The sequence below is a fragment of the Rattus norvegicus genome, chromosome 17 (assembly GCF_036323735.1).
Source record: "Rattus norvegicus strain BN/NHsdMcwi chromosome 17, GRCr8, whole genome shotgun sequence".
Classification (NCBI taxonomy): Eukaryota; Metazoa; Chordata; class Mammalia; order Rodentia; family Muridae; genus Rattus; species Rattus norvegicus.
Window position 1 is genome coordinate 27,400,882 of NC_086035.1, and position 19,264 is coordinate 27,420,145.

The 19,264-nt window shown below is 47.0% G+C and overlaps 1 protein-coding gene and 1 long non-coding RNA gene across 4 annotated transcripts in view; both read right to left on the reverse strand.

Moving 5' to 3' along the window:
* Tpi1l2 (triosephosphate isomerase 1 like 2) overlaps positions 1–19,264 on the reverse strand; it is a 923,619-nt gene that overhangs the window by 93,502 nt on the left and 810,853 nt on the right. Inside the window, exon 2 of the mRNA XM_039096247.2 lies at positions 2,157–3,069. The gene's annotated coding sequence lies outside the window, so the exon portion shown is untranslated. The remainder of the gene's footprint in view (positions 1–2,156; positions 3,070–19,264) is intronic.
* Positions 9,199–17,968, reverse strand: LOC120097830 (uncharacterized). Of its 3 annotated transcripts, none has more exons than XR_005495635.2 (3): positions 17,821–17,968; positions 17,606–17,692; positions 9,199–10,838 (listed from the first exon to the last, which is right to left on the reverse strand). It is a non-coding gene; the product is annotated as an uncharacterized LOC120097830 (long non-coding RNA). The 3 variants fall into 3 exon arrangements; XR_005495636.2 differs by lacking the exon at positions 9,199–10,838 and adding an exon at positions 10,882–17,139; XR_010059456.1 differs by having other exon boundaries at positions 17,606–17,968.

Below are 19,264 nucleotides of genomic sequence, written 5' to 3' on the forward strand. Positions count from 1 at the left end.
CACACCCAGGAACATATGAGGAGCACAAATTGGATCTTATTATTGGTTAATACAACAGAAACTTGAGCAACAGCAACAACAAAACAAACAAACAAACAAAAACCCACAATTACTGCTGGAGAGTCGGCAGTGGAGAGCACCCGGTTGCTCTTGGAGAGACCTGGGTTTGAGTCCCAGCACTCACATGGGGTTCCCATAGTTCTGTAAATCTAGTTCCAGAGACTCCAAAGCTCTCCCATCACCTCCTCGGGCACAAGGCACACCCACGATGCACATACACACAGGCAGGCGAATCATCATACATATAAAATAATAAAATAAATCTAAACCAAAATGCAGAGCATGAAATTTGGGGGCTATGTACATGCGTAGATCTGAAAGGAGTTTGGGGGTGAATATGACCGAAATACTTTGTATGAAGTTATCAAAAAAAAAAAAAAATAGCCATATGGTGGTGCTGCATGGCATGCTCCCGGCCCCGGGAGGCAGAATCAGGTGAGTCTCTGTGAGTTCGAGGACAGCCTGATCTATAGAGTGAGTTTCAGGAGAGCCAGGGCTACACAGAGAAACCCTGCCTGGAACTGCCCCTCTCCCACCAAACAAACAAACAAACAAACAAACACAACAATAACAACAAACGAAAAGAAAAGTAATAAAATGTTTTTTAAAAATAAGTGTAATAAAATTGTTGCCTCAAAAATTGAAGGTAGGATGACTCTCAAGCTAAGGACTGGATGAACTGCACAAGTAAAGATACTAGTGATGTGGAGTAAACACTGTGTGTGTGTGTGTGTGTGTGTGTGTGTGTGTGTGTGCATGAGTGAAAATATGTGTGAGTGAGAGTGTATGTGAGTGTATGTGAGAGCGTGTATGTAGATATGTGTGTATGTGTGTATATGTGTGTGTGAGTGTGTATGAGTGTGTGTGTATGAGTGTGTGTGTATATGAGTGAAAGTATGTGTGAGTGTGTGTATGTGTGTGTATGAGTGAAAGTATGTGTGTATGAGTGTGAGTGTGTATGAGTGTGTGTATATGAGTGAAAGTATGTGTGAGTGTGAGTATGTGTGAGTGAGAGTGTATGTGAGAGTATGTGAGAGTGTGTGTGTATGTGTGTGAGTGTGTATATGTGTGTATGAGTGTGTGTATGTATGTGTATGAGTGAAAGTATGTGTGAGTGTGAGTATGTGTGAATGAGAGTGTATGTGAGAGTGTGTGTGTAGGTATGTGAGTGTGTATATGTGTGTAAGTGTGTGTGTATGTATGAGTGAAAGTGTGAGTGAGAGTGTATGCAAGTGTATGTGAGAGCGTGTGTGTATATGTGTGTGAGTGTGCGTGTGTGTATATGTGTGTGAGTGTGTGTGTGTGTATTTTGATGATTGTGGTGTTTTAAACATTTTTTTGCATGGTTTGTTTGTATGTATGTATGTATGTATGTATGTATGTATGTATGTATTTATTTATTTATTTACTTATTTTTGCACAAGGTCTCTCTATCTAGCCCTGGCTGGCCTGGAGCTTGCTATGTAGATTAGGCTGGCCTCAGACTCAGAGATCTATCTCTATTAAGTGGTGGGATTAAAGGCGTCTGTCACCATACTGGGCGTTGTTTTAGATATTTTGCTCCTATAAAACATTTTTTGTTTGTTTGTTTATTTACAAATTAGAACCCTGCCCCTCTCCCCTGCTCTTAGCAGGGATGGATAAAATTCTCCTGGGACCCCTGTTAATTGTTTGGAAAGAGGGGGCCTGGCCCCCCATTTCTCCCTTGCTTCCTGTGTTGTCCTGTGATTCCTCTGCAGTGCCACTGGACCTACTGTGCTGGTGTGACAGCTGGAATCTGCAGTGTCCTCCCCAGACTCACACCTTAGTGCTCAGTTCCCAGCCGGTGATGCTACCTGGGGCGTGAGGCTTAGTGATGGGGTTGGTCGCAGGATGTTAACCCCGGCCCCTTCATTGTGTGAGTGTGTATGAGAGAGAGAGTGTGTGTGTGTGTGTGTGTGTGTGTGTGTGTGTGTGTGTGTGTGCCAAATGCTCTCAAAGGCCATGAACTCTGCCATCTCTCCTTTCACATGAGCTGGAACCAGAGGCCCCCAAACCTTTCCTCTTGTCTTAGTCAGGGTTTTACTGCTGTGAACAGACATCATGACCAAGGTAACTCCTTTTTTTTCTTTTTTCTTTTTCTATTTCAAAAAGCTTTATTTCTACTTGGTCCAAGACTTGGAAGATGGGCGAGGCTCCAGGGTGGTTACAAAGCTGCCTAGTGGCTTGAGAGTTTCACTCAGGTGGAGGTCCTGAGGCTGCTGGTGCAGAGCAGAGGAGGGAGCCCCTTGGAAGGCTCAGAGGCCTCCTAGTCATGCTTGACAGTGAGGTGCTCAAAGAGATACTCGCCCAGAGATGCCTGGTCTATGCCAGTCTGCGCTGGTTGTGACCCTGCCAGCCTACAGAGGTTGGTCAGGTGGTTGCCCACCTTTTTGATGAGCTTCACCTCCTTATCCAGGAAGTGTCTCTCCTAGAAGTCACAGAGATGAGGGTCTGTGCGGGCAGAACCCAGGGCATGCAGATCCAACAGGGCCTGGTTCAGGTTCTTTTCCAGGGCCAAGGCAGCTTCCATGGCCTGTTCATCTTGAGATGGCTTCTGCACATCCTGGAAGAGTGCACGGCCCCTGAGTTCACTCTGCAACTTGAGGAGACGCTCGGTGCCCTAGCGTCAATTCACGGAAGAAGTGGCCTTTGCCCTCCAAAGCCACACCATCCCGATCAAAAAGGAGGCCCAGAGAGAGGAAGGTGTAGGAGGCCCGCGGGTGCAAGTTGACCAGGCGGTTCACACAGCTTCCACTTTGGTGGAATAATTCTGACAAATCTGAGAGGTCATGGCTGATCTGGAATATGGGGCTAACCTCGAAGATGGTGCTGGCTGGTCCTTGGAGCCGAAGGCTGCTAGGAGATGGTCCCAGAGGCTGTGACCAGAGAGACTTGCAAGGCGACTGGAAGCTAAAAAGTGGGAGTCTCCGGGTTTGTTCTGTCCAAACACTGTTGAAGTAAGACACAGACCCACAGACCTCCAAGGTGCTGCTCCCCAAGGCAGCCTCTTTTACTTTTTCAATATGTAAGTCTTTTATTGTCCCCAAGGAGCCCAAATTGTACTTGTGATCACGATCTTGTTTCTAGAGCTGGGAAACTGAGGGCTCACTCGTCAGCCTGCTGCGTGGTTCCCTTCTCAGACACACAGATGCCATCCCAAAACTTTCTGATATCCTTGTTTTTAACTATTGTGGCTCACTGAGTCAGAGCTGCTGAATTTGAAGCACGCTCAATATCATTCCCTTCAAGGATTAATTCATCCTTCTGGGCTTGAGAGACAGAACAAGCAACACCTGTCCTCATCCGACCCTCATCTGCAGATATATTATTCTCCCAAGAAATTTCAGATTTCAACCACAGACCCATTCTCCAGAATAACGACATTGATAGGGAACATCCACAGACCTCATCTTGTAACGGAAGCCCAGTGTCAGATCCTTGATCGTGTTCTGAACATGACTACAGATGGTTCTGACAGTGGCCAGTTTCTTTCTGTTACCCCACCATTGTCAACATGGAGCCTTTTCTTTTGCTTTCCAAGAAGACTCAGCTCTACATTGACGTGATTGAAGTCACTCCTCCGAGTTCCCCTAGGGTCCTTCACAATGACTGTGTGCCTCTTCAGAGTGATGGCGACATTTTCTGGGATGTCGACAGTCTGATTGCTGAGAATGGTCTTCATTCTCACAGTGGATGGGGCAAAGAGAGCCCAAGGCAACTCTTATAAAGGACAACATTTATTTGGGGCTGGCTTACAGGTTCAGAGGGTCAGTCCATTATCATCAAGGTGGGAGCAGGGCAGCATCCAGGCAGGCTTGGTACAAGCAGAGGTGAGAGTTCTACATCTTCATCTGAAGGCTGCTAGTGGAAGATGGACTTCCAGGCAGCTAGGGTGAGGGTCTTAAAGCCCACTCCCATGGTGACAAACCTATTACAAGGCCATACCTACTCCAATAGGGCCACACCTTCTAATAGTGCCACTCTCTGGGCATATACAACCATCACACCTCCCTTCATCTGTATCTGTCAGGTATTTTGCCACAGTAATACAGAAATAACGCATGCTGAAAGGCTCCCACCAGAGTTGAGCAGATGCTTGCCCAACGTTCTTGAACTTTTATGACTGTGAACTAAGTAAACCCCTTTTTAAAAAAAAAATTAAAATCTTGTCATAAATCTTTTGTTATAGCAAACAAAACTGTGCCAATACAGGGGAGATGAAGCTAAGGATGATGGGACATTGCCAGCACTGTCAGAGCAAAAAGACTTGGCTGACAGGGCTGGAGAGATGACTCAGCAGTTAAAAGCACTAGCTGCTCTTCCAGAGGTCCCGAGTTCAATTCCCAGCAACCACATGGTGGCTCACAACCATCTGTAATGGAATCTGATGCCCTCTTCTGGTGTGTCTGAAGACAGCTATAGTGTACTCATACTTAAAGTAAATACTTAAAAAAAAAAAAAAAAGACCTGACTGAGTGAAGGATACTCAGGTCAGTAAGCACAGGTATTATCTACCCGAGAAGTTCTGGCACTAGCCTCTACTGCTGTCGGATGTATCTATACAAACTCTTGATTATCAATACCATTGCTACCTGGAAGGTAAAGGCGGGAAGTCTGACCTGGACACTAGCTATTGAAAACAATCAGGAGAGTTTAACTCTTGCATCAATATTAGGGCCTTGGCTGACTCAGGCTCTTAGTGAGTTAGGTTAGCATGAACTGATTCTCCAGCACCAGCACCCCGTGGGTACGTTAGGTGGCAGAGTTTCCATAAGACTAAGCATTAAGCCTTAACTATCTCAAGCACATTTGCTCAGGACCCTGAGCTGGGTCTACCAGCTGACCTTCCCTATGCCTCAGTGTGAAAAGATATGTGATCAGGTAGTCCGCCAGAGTGGTCTCTCCCCAGGAGCATGTTTGAAAGGCTCTCTGCAACCTCTGCCTCCACTGCTTCTCTATATAGAAGTCCTATACCAAGCCAGAACTGAGCATATGACCTCCCTGTTTGTTCTCTTTGGGAGAGCTCCAGTTAGAGTTTGCCTTATTGATTCATTGACCTGAAAGTTTTCTATGTCTAAGTTCACTTCTCTGGAGCTACACAGAATAAACTGATTCCATTCACACGGAAACCTTTTGAATATGGCCGCTGCTGTTTATACACAAGCTGGGAGAACTCCTTACACGGGATTACTCTTTCTCCTTTAACCACTTTAGTGTCACAGTAACTTTTATTTCCTCAGATGTAATTGACTCTGAAGCTTGCAACCTCCGTCTGCTAACCTAGGCCCAGTCCTGGAAGCATCTAGCCTCCATACAATCTAATCTAGGCCTAGACTGTTTCAGCCCCTGAGACGTGTTGCTGAATAAGCTCACCTCTTCCTAGCTCTTTCTGAACTCTGGCTGGCTGGTCAGCTCAGCTGTTCTGACTCAAGACTCCTCTCCAGGCTGACTGATTCAAACTGGCTTCTTTCAGCCTTTGACTGAATTGTTCTGCTTGGGTTCATCTAGCTAACTAACTTTTGGCAATTGTTCTAATCAGGCTCCTTCTCATTCTCTGGCCCATTCTGTCCTCACCTGTGTCTACCTTGTTCTCTGTTTCTCCGAACAACTGTCCCAGTAAAGCGGCCATCTTCCCCTTGTTGCTCTCTATTAAGTAGTCTCTCTTTTCTCTCTGTTCTTATGATAATTTGGCATATCCTATTCTGTAAAATCTTTCTATGATTTGTCACTTTGTCTGCCACTCACTTAGACATTACTTTTTTTTTTTTTTGGTTCTTTTTTTTCCGGAGCTGGGGACCGAACCCAGGGCCTTGCGCTTCCTACGTAAGGGCTCTACCACTGAGCTAAATCCCCAGCCCCTAGACATTACTTTCAAACGTGGTGTTTCTGTCTACAAGCTAACATTACCTTCATTGTTTGGGATTAAAGATTGAGCTACACCACAACTAGAAACAGATTTTTCTAGCATACAACACAGTCTCAGGGTTCGCAGTGTGATCAGATGTCCTGCAACATTTCAGGACTTTTAACAGAAGAACTTGGGCAGGTGGTTTTCGTATTGTAAGCAGAGTAACCATCTGCCTCAGATGAGAGAGGAATCTTTCACTTTTCATCATGTGGCAACTTCCATAGCTGCAGAGGTTCTGAGAGTTTAGTTTCTCCTACGATTGACAATTCAGTCTCCTGTGCTAAATCTTGAGTGTGCTGGCTAGAGATTTCAGTGCCCTAGGCTAGATAGAAAAGACCCCTAACACTCACAGGCACAGCCAGAATGCTGTCACTTTTTTTTTTTTTTTTTTGGTTCTTTTTTTCGGAGCTGGGGACCGAACCCAGGGCCTTGCGCTTCCTAGGTAAGCGCTCTACCACTGAGCTAAATCCCCAGCCCCGAATGCTGTCACTTTTAAATGGTGGTTTCTCAGGGCCATGTGACAACTCCACTCTCAGAGGACGAGAAGGTAAAGGAGCCCTAGTCGTCTTTTCATATGAACTGCTAGCAAACATGTGCCCTTTGCCTCTCTCTCTCTCTCTCTCTCTCTCTCTCTCTCTCTCTCTCTCTCTGTGTGTGTGTGTGTGTGTGTGTGTGTGAGAGAGAGAGAGAGAGAGAGAGAGAGAGAGAGAGAGAGAGAGAGAGAGAGAGAGACATTGCTGTTATTAAACAGGGCAGCAAGCAAACCAGGTCTTTGCTCTAGAGCAGTGGTTCCCAACCTTCCTGATGCTGTGACTCTATAATACAGTTCCTGTTGTGGCGACCCCCGGCCATACCATTATTTCATTGCTACTTCAAAATTAACTTTGCTACTGTTATGATTTATGATATAAATATCTGGTACCTAAGATATCTGATATGTTACCCCTGCCAAAGGGCCATTCAACCTCCAAAGGGGCTGTGACTCATTAGTTGAAGAACCACTGCTCTTTTGCACAAACAACCTTAAAAGACAGTGGTAAGCCAAGACAGCCAACCCCTCTGCTCAAAAGATGTACTGAAGCATTGAGGCTGTGAAGCTCTGGTTCCCTTCCAGCTTATCTACAAGTCTCCATGTCACTGGAACCAGGCAGTTACTTCACTCAATCTTTTTTACACCCAAAGTTCACGGCACAAGACACCCCGGTGAGGAGGAAGAGAGGGAGGGCAATGGCGGCATCGGCCCATTATTTCTCTGCTTACACCTTCCTCTACTTTGTGCTTTTCCTTCACATCTATGAATGGTTTCCACTCCAAATGACACTCCAAATCCTCAAATTCTACTCAAGCTCCAATTGCATGAAAAGTATACTGTATGGCATATGTAAGGTAGACGTTCTAGGTGCCAAAGGACAAAATTATTATTAAAAGTCAGAGGAGATACTCACCACACTGTGGTCCCAGCTACTTGGAAGGCAGAGGTAGGAGGATACCCTGTTCCCAGGAATTCAAAGCCAGCCTGAGCAATGCATCTCAACTCACTCTTCTTTTGGGTCACCAGGCCGGGTGAACACTGAACTGGGCTGGAGGGAGGGAAGCTTAACTATGTGCAGGTGGGTGCAAGCAGAATCTTGGCTGGCAGTGAGTGCTCAGGCAAAGAATGGGAATGTGCAGGAGTGTACACACACACACACACACACACACACACACACACACACACACACGAGTTGGAAAAAACAGATTCAATATATTGGTAGGAACAAAGGCTATTTAAACCTTTGGGGAGGGTGATTGTATATCATTGGCTTGAGACATGGGGCTGGGGATGCCTCATTTGCATGAGGAGGAATTCCAAGTGCTCATGACCTCATGGGGAAAAGAAAGTTTAACCTGGCTACTGGCTACATCTGGTGAGGAGAAGGTTAGAGGCACAGGGCTATGTGCACTGGGACACGCAGACCCGGGACAAAGGTCAGCAGTCCTACTCCTGCTGATCTCAGGACGAGATTTCCAAGGTTTTGGACAAGCCTGGACCACACTCTTGTTCCAGGCTTGCTCCTTTCACAGCCCTCTGGTCCCCACACACTACCAAGCCCAAAGTAAGAAATCATGACCTTTTGAATGAGAAGTGTATATAGGCTCAGTCGTATAGGCCATCCATCCTAACACTAGTCCTGATTATTACTAACACTAGAGTAAAAAAGGAAGAGCAAGCCAGAGACATGTATTAAGAGGGGGATACAGTAATTCCAGAGGTAGAGGAAACCATTATTCATATTTAGGAGATATTAAATGGACCTTGGATGGCCTGGGCATTGTACATCTAAAAGCAGCCTGCTCAAGGAAACCTACCGGTGGTTCTTGAAGTAGTGGTCCCTAGTCTGACATCATTATCATCAGAGAATTCATTAGATGTGCAAATCTTGGGAGGCTGATCAGGATGCACAGACTCAGGCCTCAACAACTGGCCCACCAAAGCAGTAATGGGCCTTCCAGGAAGGTTTCTGAGGTGCACTGAATTTGATGAACTTAGGTTCGGGCACCTCAAACCTAATCACACATTCATCCCTGGGGAGGATGTCAAGCTATACAATGATCAGGAATGAGGTGCAGCCCAAGACTGCATTCCTTACAGGTTTCCAAGTTAGGTCAGTGCTGTGACTTCTCTGGACACGTTGAGTAATTTGGGGAGAGGGGGGACATGCTGGGGGCCCAGCGAGCTTTCAGTGAGAATGGCTTTGTGAGGAAGGTATTAAAGAAACGCACACAGCACAGTGGTATCCTTCTATTGTCTCTGGCATCTTGAAGGACATGAGTAAGAAGAACGTGATTTCCCTGGCTGGCTTATGCCTGGTGTTCTGAATGCGTTCACTCAGATGTCCTTGCATGTCTAACACGGTTGCTGAAAGCGCCACGCGCCAGGTGGCTCCTGATGCTTTGTGTTACACTCCTCTTCCTGGATGGAGAAGCTGAGGTTGGTCCACAGTGCTATTTGTGTCCCAAGGTCACAGAGACCTCAGACGGGTTGGGCTGGCAAAGGTCTCTTGAAGCCTGGCCAGAGCTCTTTCCTCAGGGCGGGGGGGTGGCCAAGGCCGTCTTCCTCAACAGCGGGGAGTGACAGAGCTTGTAAGATTAGCACCACTGTGCCTCCCTTGTAAAACCAGGACCTGCTCAATCTCCAGGCCCAGCAGTGAATAATAGGAATCTTTATCGTCCTTTCCAACAGAAAGCATTTATTTTAAACCCTTGACTAACTCACGAGGTGAGCTGGCCTGTTACACGCCATCACATGGCATGGAAACTGGCAATTAAATTTAGCAACCCACCTCGGTAAATTCAGACCAGGATGTTTACCGGCCAGACCAACCCAGGAGGAGCCAGGGGCTTTGTTCCCAAATCGAAAGGTCTCCAGAAAAGAAGTGAAACAAGACTCAAGAGAGTAACGCTGAGTTATGCGAACATCTGTCCCCATCAGTAATGTGGCATCCTCTGATTGCAGAGGGCCAAGAATGCCCCTTCTGTAACACAGCCCAGGGGACGGCTGTTAGCCTGTGGTGCCACTGCACAGGAATGGGGAGGCAATTGCTCCAAGGACAAGCTGTTTGTTTACTGACTCTGGGGACCAGAACCAGAGAGACTACATGAACTAAAGAGTCGTTTTCCCTATGTGAAGAAAAAAAAAAAATGTTGCAGTGGCTGTGCTTGTCCGCAACCTTGTGGATGAGCGGATGGTAAAGGATCGTCTAGCCAGGAAGCAGGGCTCTGGGTGTATGGGGAGTCAGGACTGCTAGATTACAGGATGCAGTTAGAAGGACCGCCAGATGTGCAGGGAAGTTTCTGTCTACCTCCCCGGGAGCATTTCTGTGATATAAACAGATTAAAAGGGCATCTTCTTGTGGTTCCTTTGGAGTGAAAAATAAGCAAATGTCCAATTTGGGTGCATTCTCAGAATCCGCCTGCAAGGCTGCAAGGCTGCCCCAGCAAGAGAGGCGTTTCTTGTTTTAGCCAAACACAGCCTGAGTCCCTGTCCTACACGTGCATTAGCATGGCTGGCGGGGAATAGAACAAGCTTTGCTCATCTTCCCCAGCCCAGGGTGTGCCTGGGAAATGGCATCTGTGCCACTGTCATAAGGGCTGAGGCATTCTGCTGTGGGTAGGAAGGAGAGGCTGCTGGGGGCGGGGGTCACTTTCTGCTAGGAGGCTGTCGTGGACACTCAGGTAAATAAGTCCAGCGTCCGTGCCGCATCTCCCTCTACCTTGTATGTCAGCGCCTCCCAGAAAAGGAAACAGCGCCTGAAGTGGCGGCCCTGAGAGAGGAAAGGACTGAGAATGAGTGGTCTTCCGGCTTGGGAGAAGAGGGGAGTGGCTTTGGATTTCCAGGGCTCTGGGATGATGGGGGGAGGGTACCAGTGCTTTACTGGGATGCTACACTTCAGCTGACCAGGCTGGGCTCCTTCCTCACAGGCCATCATTCCGGGCAGCAAGTTACCATCTCCCCTGCCCACTACGGGTTCCTTTATCTCTGACTCCTCTCCCTTCATTTCTTGTTTTTAACTCTTTTCTAGACACAACAGCAATGTCTTGAGTCTAATGCCACCTTGAGCCACTGTCCTTGTCTGTTTTCCCTCACTAGGAGACAGGAATAATGGTCCCTCCCTTCCTCATCCTCGATGACCAAACAAGGTCAGAGCAACCCGGAGGAACAGACAGGCGTAACTGTGACTTTATCTTCTTGGTTCTTTTGCCACTTGTGGTTCTTTTCTGCGACATCACTTGCATCTGTCTCCTCCAGTAAGGCAGGTTGTATGGGGGACTTACGCTTGGCTCAACCAGGCAAGGTCAGGTGCTTCCTCTGGATTTAAAGAAAGAACAGTTTCATTTTCATGCAGTTATGTAGCACTTTCCTCCTCTATTAAAACCTTCAATCTTGGAAGGATTGGATGTTTACAGGGAGGTGAAATACTACAGGGACCTCTTGAGGACCGGAAGTAAACAACTCAAAATAGCTTCAGGAAGTCCCTGAAACTGGTAGAGTCACAAGGCTCCTCCCTCCTCAATAGTAAGTAAGCAGTAAGGACTGCTGAGAGTCACTCTCCAACAAGCCAAGCTGCAAAGAGCCACCAAGCAGCCTGGGAGAAGCAGAGACCAGCTGAACTGCCTGGAGGAGTCTCAGATCAAATGAATCATCTGGAAGTGCAATTCTCCAGCCTTCTGAGCTGCCTGTAGGCTGTGCAGTGTGCTCTAGATCTCCAGCTTTTGTGAGATGTGACCTATGCTGGGGGTGGGCTTTCGTGTCAAAGCTGTCGTTGAGTCACTTCCACTCCAGTATGTAAACCCTTAACTGTATTTCTATAAATAACCCCAATAAAACTCATTGGTTCCCTAAGTTGGACTTTGATGGTCTCCACACTTTGGCCCATTGTCTGATCTCCATCTAGGGTGAGTAGATGTTTGTGTCTCCCCAGAAAAAGTCTACCACACAACAGTATCTCATGTACTTGTCTAGTGGGCCCACATTTGCAGAGCAGAGAGTCTTCATGTGGGAGATCAGCCCAATAAAGGGAGCCAGAGGTGTAAACTACATTGGAAGTTCACAGGTAGATAGCCAGACACATACAAGCTTCCTGGGATAATCAGAACATTAGGCTTAAATTCCAGGAGTCCTGTGTCTGTGACTCAGTCATGTAAAACAAAAATACCAGGACAGATGAAAAAGCACAGAGATGCCTCCCCGAGCTGGGGCTGTTATGGGACTTGGGGGATTACCACCTCCACCCAAGTTAGGTCTGGCCACTCATTCTCAAGAAGTCTAAGCCAATTAAAAAAGCCAAATTAATCATGGAAAGCAGAAGAAAGACGTTATCCAATATGGCCACACTGGGAAGAGGAAAGAAGAAATGCAGTGAGCATCCCTAAGTCTGTCTTCAGGGGCCTGAACTGAGGTCAAAGCATAAATAGAGGGCCAAAGAGGTGCTGGCCAAGGTGTGATCCTGCCCACCACTGACCTGTCCCTGGGCTTCAGTCTCATCCTGGAAGGTGGTTTCACAAGTTGTTAGAACTGTGTGGAATCTCTTTCTCAGACCATCTCCCCCTTTACTTTGCCCATCACGAGAATCCTTGGGTAATTCCCACATCTTTAGGGCCTATTGTTTTAGCATTCTGATGTTGAGATTGAGAGACTGGACTGGGATATCTTCTTAGGATATCTTCATTCCTACCCAGGCCAATTACAGGCCCACCACAGCACCTGCACACAATGGGCTGTGGGACTCTTTGTCTGCATACCTGAGGACTCTGCGTAGCTGGTATTTGCCTATTGCAAATTATATCCCCCAGGGTTCATTACCTCCGAATTCTGGCTGGTTTAGCCTAGAGCCTGTGAGGATGGATGAACAGAGAAGCTAAGGCAAAAGGGAAGCCAGGTGTCTCTTTCCCCTGATCTTCCTTGCCCCTCTGTGGTTGAATAGACCGCTTTGAATCTGGGAACAAATGAAGTTCCCTTTCCCAGCCTAAAGGCAGGCATCGGAAACTCTACATTTATTGGGCTATCTCCCACTCCCACAGGGTCTTTGTTTCTTCTAACATGTTGGTCACTGTCCCTGTGATTCATCCCTTTGCTGAACAAGGCTGGGCCTGTCTTTTTAACCGGGCTGTGGGTACACGTGAGGAAGCTGGAGCTCACAGGAGCCCTGGAGGATGTGTGAGCAGTGAGTAGGTTTTTTTTAGGGTTGGAATTTTACAGATACTTGTGCCTCTGCCTCCTTGTTGGGCAGGAGCTCTTGGCACTAGAAGACCATCTTGGGCCACCTTTTATTGGAAAGGAGAAACCTTAAATCAATTGCGGAAACCATAAAATCGGTCCAAATTAGCTGAACAAGAAAAGCACTTCTTTTGACTTAAAAAAAAAAGTGAGGGAAAAAAAACCCAAATGGTAAAACCTAAGGGTGAAGATTTGCCTCTCATTCACTGCTTGGGATCCTCATGAGAGACACAGGGGGTCTATCTCAAACATCTCATTATGACCCCTTATGAGTCATCGAGGAGGCTGGCACTGTGACAGCCTGGGCTCATGGTCCTTTGGACAGCACTCCTGATACCAGCAGCCTGATTCTGGGAGTCTTGGGCTCTGCATCTGTGCCCCAGTGTTCACAGTCCTCACTGACAGCAGTTTGGACCCACTGGCCATTCACAGGCCCCTGACCGTGGCTGCTGTCCTGCAAAGGAAGCCTCTGCCCTGGAGCCATTTGGTTCCAAAACCTGAGTATTTGGTGATAAGCACTTTTAGGCTACTTCTTTGACCATGGACGAGTCGTCTCTCTTTGTATCCCTGTTTTTAATTCCTTCAGATATACACCCAAAAGTAGAATTAATGGGTCATGCGGTCCTTTTTCATTTCATTTATTTTTTACTTTTTATGTATGTGGATGTCTTGGCTGCATACATATCTATGCACCACATGCCCACAGTGGTCATGAGATGGGGTGGGATTGCTTAGAACTGGAGATAGAGACAGTTGTGAGCCACCAAGTAGGTGCCGGGAATTGAACTCTGGTCCCCTGCAGGAGCAGCTGCTCTTTACTGCTGAGCCATCTCTCTCCATTGAACTTTTTGAAGACACTCCATACTGTTTTGCACAGGGTCTGCACCATCTAGATTCCCATTAATGGTACATGGAGGGTCCAACTTGCAGGGACTCTTGACACTGATACTGTGTTTAATCTTCCTTTCTTTCTTTTTCTCACTCCTTCCCTCCCTTTCTCCCTTTCTTTTTCTGCCTTCTGACTCTGTTTCTCCGTCACTCTTTGTCTCCTTGTCTCTGTCCCCTCCTCTGCCTCTCTCTTTTCACAAGGTCAATTAGCCCAGGCTAGCCTTCAACTCAGAGCTGAGGCTGACCCTGAACTCCCGATGCTTTTGCCTCCTCCACCTCTCAAGTGCTGAGATCAAGGCCTGTTCCACCAGGCTCAGGTCCTCCCCCATTGTGATGGGAGCGAAACAGTCATTAACCTTTTGCTTCGAGGTCACAGTGTGTTTTACATGTGGCCTGAGCATTCCATCGTATATGAGAAGTGCGCTCTCAACTCCAGTTTTCTTCTGTGTTCATTGCAGTCCCTTCTCTCCCTCTGCAGGCAATAGCGAGTTCAAGGCTTCCTCCTGAGGCAGCCCCCTCTCAGATGTGTTTCAGTGTCCACGCACACATCCACAAGCAGGCGTTTGGAGGCCGTGCTCAGCCCTCCCCCCTTGCTCCCGTCTCTTTACTTTCTGGTCTGCCGTGATGTGAAAAGACTCCATGGCGTGTTCTCACTGCTGCTGCCATGACGGGCTGAAACTACAAGCACAAATCCATCTTCCCTCCCTTAAGTTTCAGTGAGTAATTGTCACAGCCATGTCACCTTAATTAATAACAGCCAAAAAGAGAGTTTCAGCTTTCAGAGGCATCCGGATTTTAAAGGATTTAAGTTCAATTCCCCACACCCAGGTGACAGTTCACAACTATCTGTAACTTTAGTTCCAGGGATCTTACACCCTCGCACCAACGCACATAAAATAAAGGTAAATAAATTATTAAAATATATAAACATGCTCTAACTGTATAGAAGCTTATTAAGTTGTGCAGTCTTTGGGTTTGACTAATTTGCATTGTTATTTTACTTGCAACGTTTTGTTTAAAAATAAATAAGTAATGTTTAAAATAAGTAAAAATACTTTTAAAAGTTTCTTTTATTAGTTTTTATGTGTCTGTGTAAGAGTGGGTGCGTGTGCGTGTGTGTGTTTGTGTGTGTGTTTGTGTGTGTGTGTGTGTGTGTGTGTGTGTGTATGTGTGTGTGACACATGTTCAGGTACCCTTGGAAGCCAACAAAAGGAGTCAGATTCTCTAAAGCAGGAGTTAGAGGCACTCCGAGTCACCTGGCACGAGTGTTGGGACCAGAACTAGGGTTCTCTAGAAGAGCCACAAGAGGCCTTAGCGCACGGTGAGACAGAACAAATGTGCTAGTCTGGGTCTCTCTTCCTCTTCTTTAAGAGCCACGCATGCCATCCTGGGATCTCTACTTTCATGACGTCATCTGCCCTAACAGCCTCCCGGAGTCCCCACCTCCGTTCCGTGAGCCTATGAAACTGGAGGTTAATTTTCCAGCCCTTGACCTTTTGGACTACATTCAACCATAGCGTGTCTGAGTCTCACACAATAGAAAGGAAGTTTTTGACTGTTGAGTCAATGTGAATGGGTAGATGACCCAGACTTGACATTTTGGTAAGGACCTGTAGCTGTCCTAGGAGTGGAGAGGCTGCCAACCAAGAAGAGCCTTGAAGTCCAAGGCCTTACACCCCCCCCCCCACCAGGACAGCTCCACCTACATTGTCTGTGTTAGTGACTGCATGGATTAGCCACTGGTTTGTTACATTTAATTAGAAAGTAGATGCCAGAAACTGGCCTCTCTCTCTGTCTCTCTTTGTATCTCTGTTTGTCTATGTCTCAGTCTCTCTGAATGTATCATTTTCATGGTGTATGTCTCTCTGTGTGAGTATCTCTGTGTGTGTCTGTGTGTAGGTCTCTCTCTCTCTCTCTCTCTCTCTCTCTTTCTCAGACTCTGTGTGTATGTTTCTGTGTGTATATTTCTGCATGTATATCTCTCTGTGTCTATGTATGTGTCTGTGTGTATATCTCTGTGTGTATTTTTGTGTGTTTTTCTCTGTGTGTGGGTATCTCTGTGTCTTTCAGTGTGTATCTGTGTATTTATGTATGTCTGCCTCTCTGTGTGTCTGTGTGTGGTTATTTCTTTCTGAGTCTGTATATGTCTGTATCTGTATGTGTGTGTGTGTGTGTGTGTGTGTGTCTGTCTCTGTGTGTATCTCTCTGTGTGTTTGTCTATGTGTGGGTATCTCTGTGTGTCTCTTTCTGTGTATATTTCTGTATGTGTGTCTATGAGTGTGTGCATGTGCAGTGTACGTGTGCCTTTCTGTGTGGTTTGTGTGTCTCTGTGTGTATGATCTGTCTCTCTCTGTGCGATTTCTCTCTCTCTCTCTCTCTCTCTCTCTCTCTCTCTCTGTGTGTGTGCGTGCGTGTGTGTGTCTACTCAATCCTACACCTTGAATACTGTGCTAACCAGGGAATAATAATCTTTCTCCAATGAGTATTGCCCTAAGAGGATGCTGTGGCAATGCTAAACTCCAAGCCTAACCAGGCTTCAGGTAGAAAAAGAAGTCTTGAATCTGTTTCCCCCTCTTTATGTGAAGGTGAGGAGAGCTGGGTCTGGCTCTGTTAGTGCTCTTGTGGTTTGAGGTCATCATGGTCATATCTGCCCTGGTCTAGGGTCCCCTTCAGGTAGCTGCTATCCACTATCTCTAGTCAAGATAATCATGATTCAGGTTTATCATCCTCTTTTACTTGATGGAAGAGGGAGCGCTGAGAGACCTAAGGAGAGGATACACAAACAGGGCCCACGTGGCCCTAAGAGGACTGTTTGTGACCTGGTGTGCCATCAAAGCATGCCTGGCTCACACAGTCTGCATCTGAGTGACTCAAGCTTATTGCCTCTTGTATGCCCAGAATGGTACCTTGCTTCTCCTGCCCTCACAGCAGCTGGGTGCTGGCCTTGGGCTGTTTCTTTTTCATGTAGTTTCTTGGCTGACTTAGCAGGAACATGCTGGCTGGAGTCGTTTCACAAGCTGTGCCCTGTGTACTATCTGTGGAGCGTCAGCCCGAATTGTCAAAGATCACGCTTTGATGCTGAACTTTGCTCAGAGATCAGCCTGGTGACTCTGAAGCCATCCCATCCAATACCACTCCAGCTTTGCTGATGTCCGAACCCATATCCATCACCCATCACCATCTTGACCACTCTGGAAGCTTCTCTGCATGAACAAGAAACATGTAACCCAGGTGGAAGAGGAGGGGAGCCGCAGTACCAGAGCTCAGTTCTCTTCCTGTTTCCTGAGTCTGTGTGAATTATCAAAAGCCAGTGGAAGGCATCTGACCCTTTCGAATGATGACAGAAACTAGGCCAGGCATTGCCACCTGCACAGCACATGGTGGTCCGCTGTGGTCAGACATGGAGTAATGTAGAAAGAGTTCAGGGATTCATCCATCTAGTCCCAAACCAGTGCAGACTCAGCAGAAGTGAGCAGGAGATTAGAGCTGGAGTGTTCTGTGTTTGCTGGCGGGGTGGGGGTGAGAAGAGGAAAGGGTAAGTTCTAGAATTTTCTGAGATGCTGGGTCAGCTCCCAGCTTGTCCTGGTTGTAGCCTGCTGAGAAGGCTGAGTGATGAAGGAGGCCATCTGGCTGTCAGGCTAGTATAGACATGGGGTGGCCTTGGGTTTATCCGCTGGTCAGCCTGGAGGAAAGGAAGGGGAAGTAGGGAGAGGAAGAAGAGGAAGAGGAGGGGGAAGGCCAAAGATTCATTGGCCAGTGAGGTCTATGTGTGTGAAAAGGGGCTTCGGGATCGGATTTGTCTGTCACAAGGGCAGGGCTCAGGCAAACAACTCCTGCCATGATGTCTGGGCTCCCTTTGGGTATTTGTCTGTGTCAAGCAGATCTAAGGTGAGAGCCAGCAGGCCTTGCTCCTTCTGTGGATGTATTTTAAGCTCCCAGAACACTGGTATTCAGTACCCATGTGGACTTACCGTCTGCGTGGGAGCCTGGGCTCCTCTGTGCTTTCCCACAAGGCAAGGTCACTCCAGGCTGGTGGTTTGTGCAATCCTGAAGTTTGACTGTGGGACAAAAGTCACAAGCCCTTTAGTAGCTCTCGTGATACCTGCTCTGAAAAGTCCCTAGCTGGTGGGGGCTGGCGCCATCCTGTCTTGCCCTCAGCTGTCAGCTCAGTGTGGGGGACACCCACCCAGTACTGTCTGTCATCTGGCCAAGCTGTGGCCACAGCTGTAGTACTGGAGGGCTCCTGAGGCAGGGACCTGTAGCATCAGATGGGGCCTCCTGCAGGAGCCTGTGCGTCTCTGTGCTCACTTGCATAACACTTCCTGTGTGTGTTTCCTCAGTCCCAGCAACGGTCGGTCGGTCAGGTCAGCAAGTGACCTTTAAAACCACTGAGAAGCCGCCACTTCTGGAGGCTGGGCTGTTAAGAGCCACCCCTTCCTGTCACCCTTCTTCCTTAGAGGGCAGCTGCACACTAGAGGGCTGATGAAAGAAAAAACAAAACAAAACAAAACAAACCCCTGAAGTTTTAGGCCAAACATGGTGATCCTAACCTGTAATCCCAGCATCAGAGGAAGATGTCTTTAAGAAAGCATTATGTGCGTGCGTGCATGTGTGTGTGTGTGTCTGTGTGTGTGTATGAATGTGTATGGTGCATGTGAGTGTGCACAAGTAAGTGGGTGTTGTAAATGAGTGTGTGTTGTGTGTACGTTGTGTGTGTGAGTGTATGTGGTGTCTGGGTATGTGAGTGAATGTGTGTTGTGCGTATATGTGAGTGTGCATGAATGGGTGTGTGGTGTGTGTGTGTGTGATGTATATGTGGTGAATGTGTGTTGTGTATGTATATGAGTGTATGAGTATGTGTTGTGTGTGTATGAATGTGTGTTGTGTGTGTTGTATGTGTGAGTGTGTGAGTGAGTTAATGTGTGTTGTGTGTGTATGTGAGTGTGCACGAGTGTGTGTTGTGTGTGAGTGTATCTCTGGTATGTGTGTAAGTGAACTGTGTTGTGTGTGTGAATGTGTATGAGTGAGTTTATGTTGTGTGTGAGTGTGTGTTGTATGTGAGTTAATGTGTGTTGTGTGTATATGTGAGTGTGCATGAGTGTGTATTGTGTGTGAGTGTGTGTGAGCATGTCTGGTGTTTGAGTGAATGTGTGTTTTGTGTGTGTGAGTGTGCATGAGTGTGTGTTGCGTGTGAGTCTATGAGTGTGTGTTATGTGTATAAGTGAGTTAATGTGTGTTGTGTGTGTGTGTTGTGTGTATGTGAGTGTGCATGAGTGTGTGTGTGTTGTGTGTGAGTCTATGAGTGTGTTGTGTGTATAAGTGAGTTAATGTGTGTTGTGTGTGTGTTGTATGTGAGTGTGGATGAGTGTGTATTGTGTGTGTGAGTTAATATGTGTTGTATGTGTATGTGAGTGTGCATGAGTGCGTGTTGTGTGTGTGTGTGTTGTATGTGAGTGTGTATGTGACTCTATCCATTCATCCACTGATGAGTATCTAGGCTGGCTGCATCTATAGTTCAGCTACCATGAATTGTGCATTTGTGTGATTGTACACATGAAAATCAGGGGACAACCTCGGGTGTCGTGTCACACCTTACAGCTCAAGAATTGCTTCCCTTGTTTTTTGTTTTT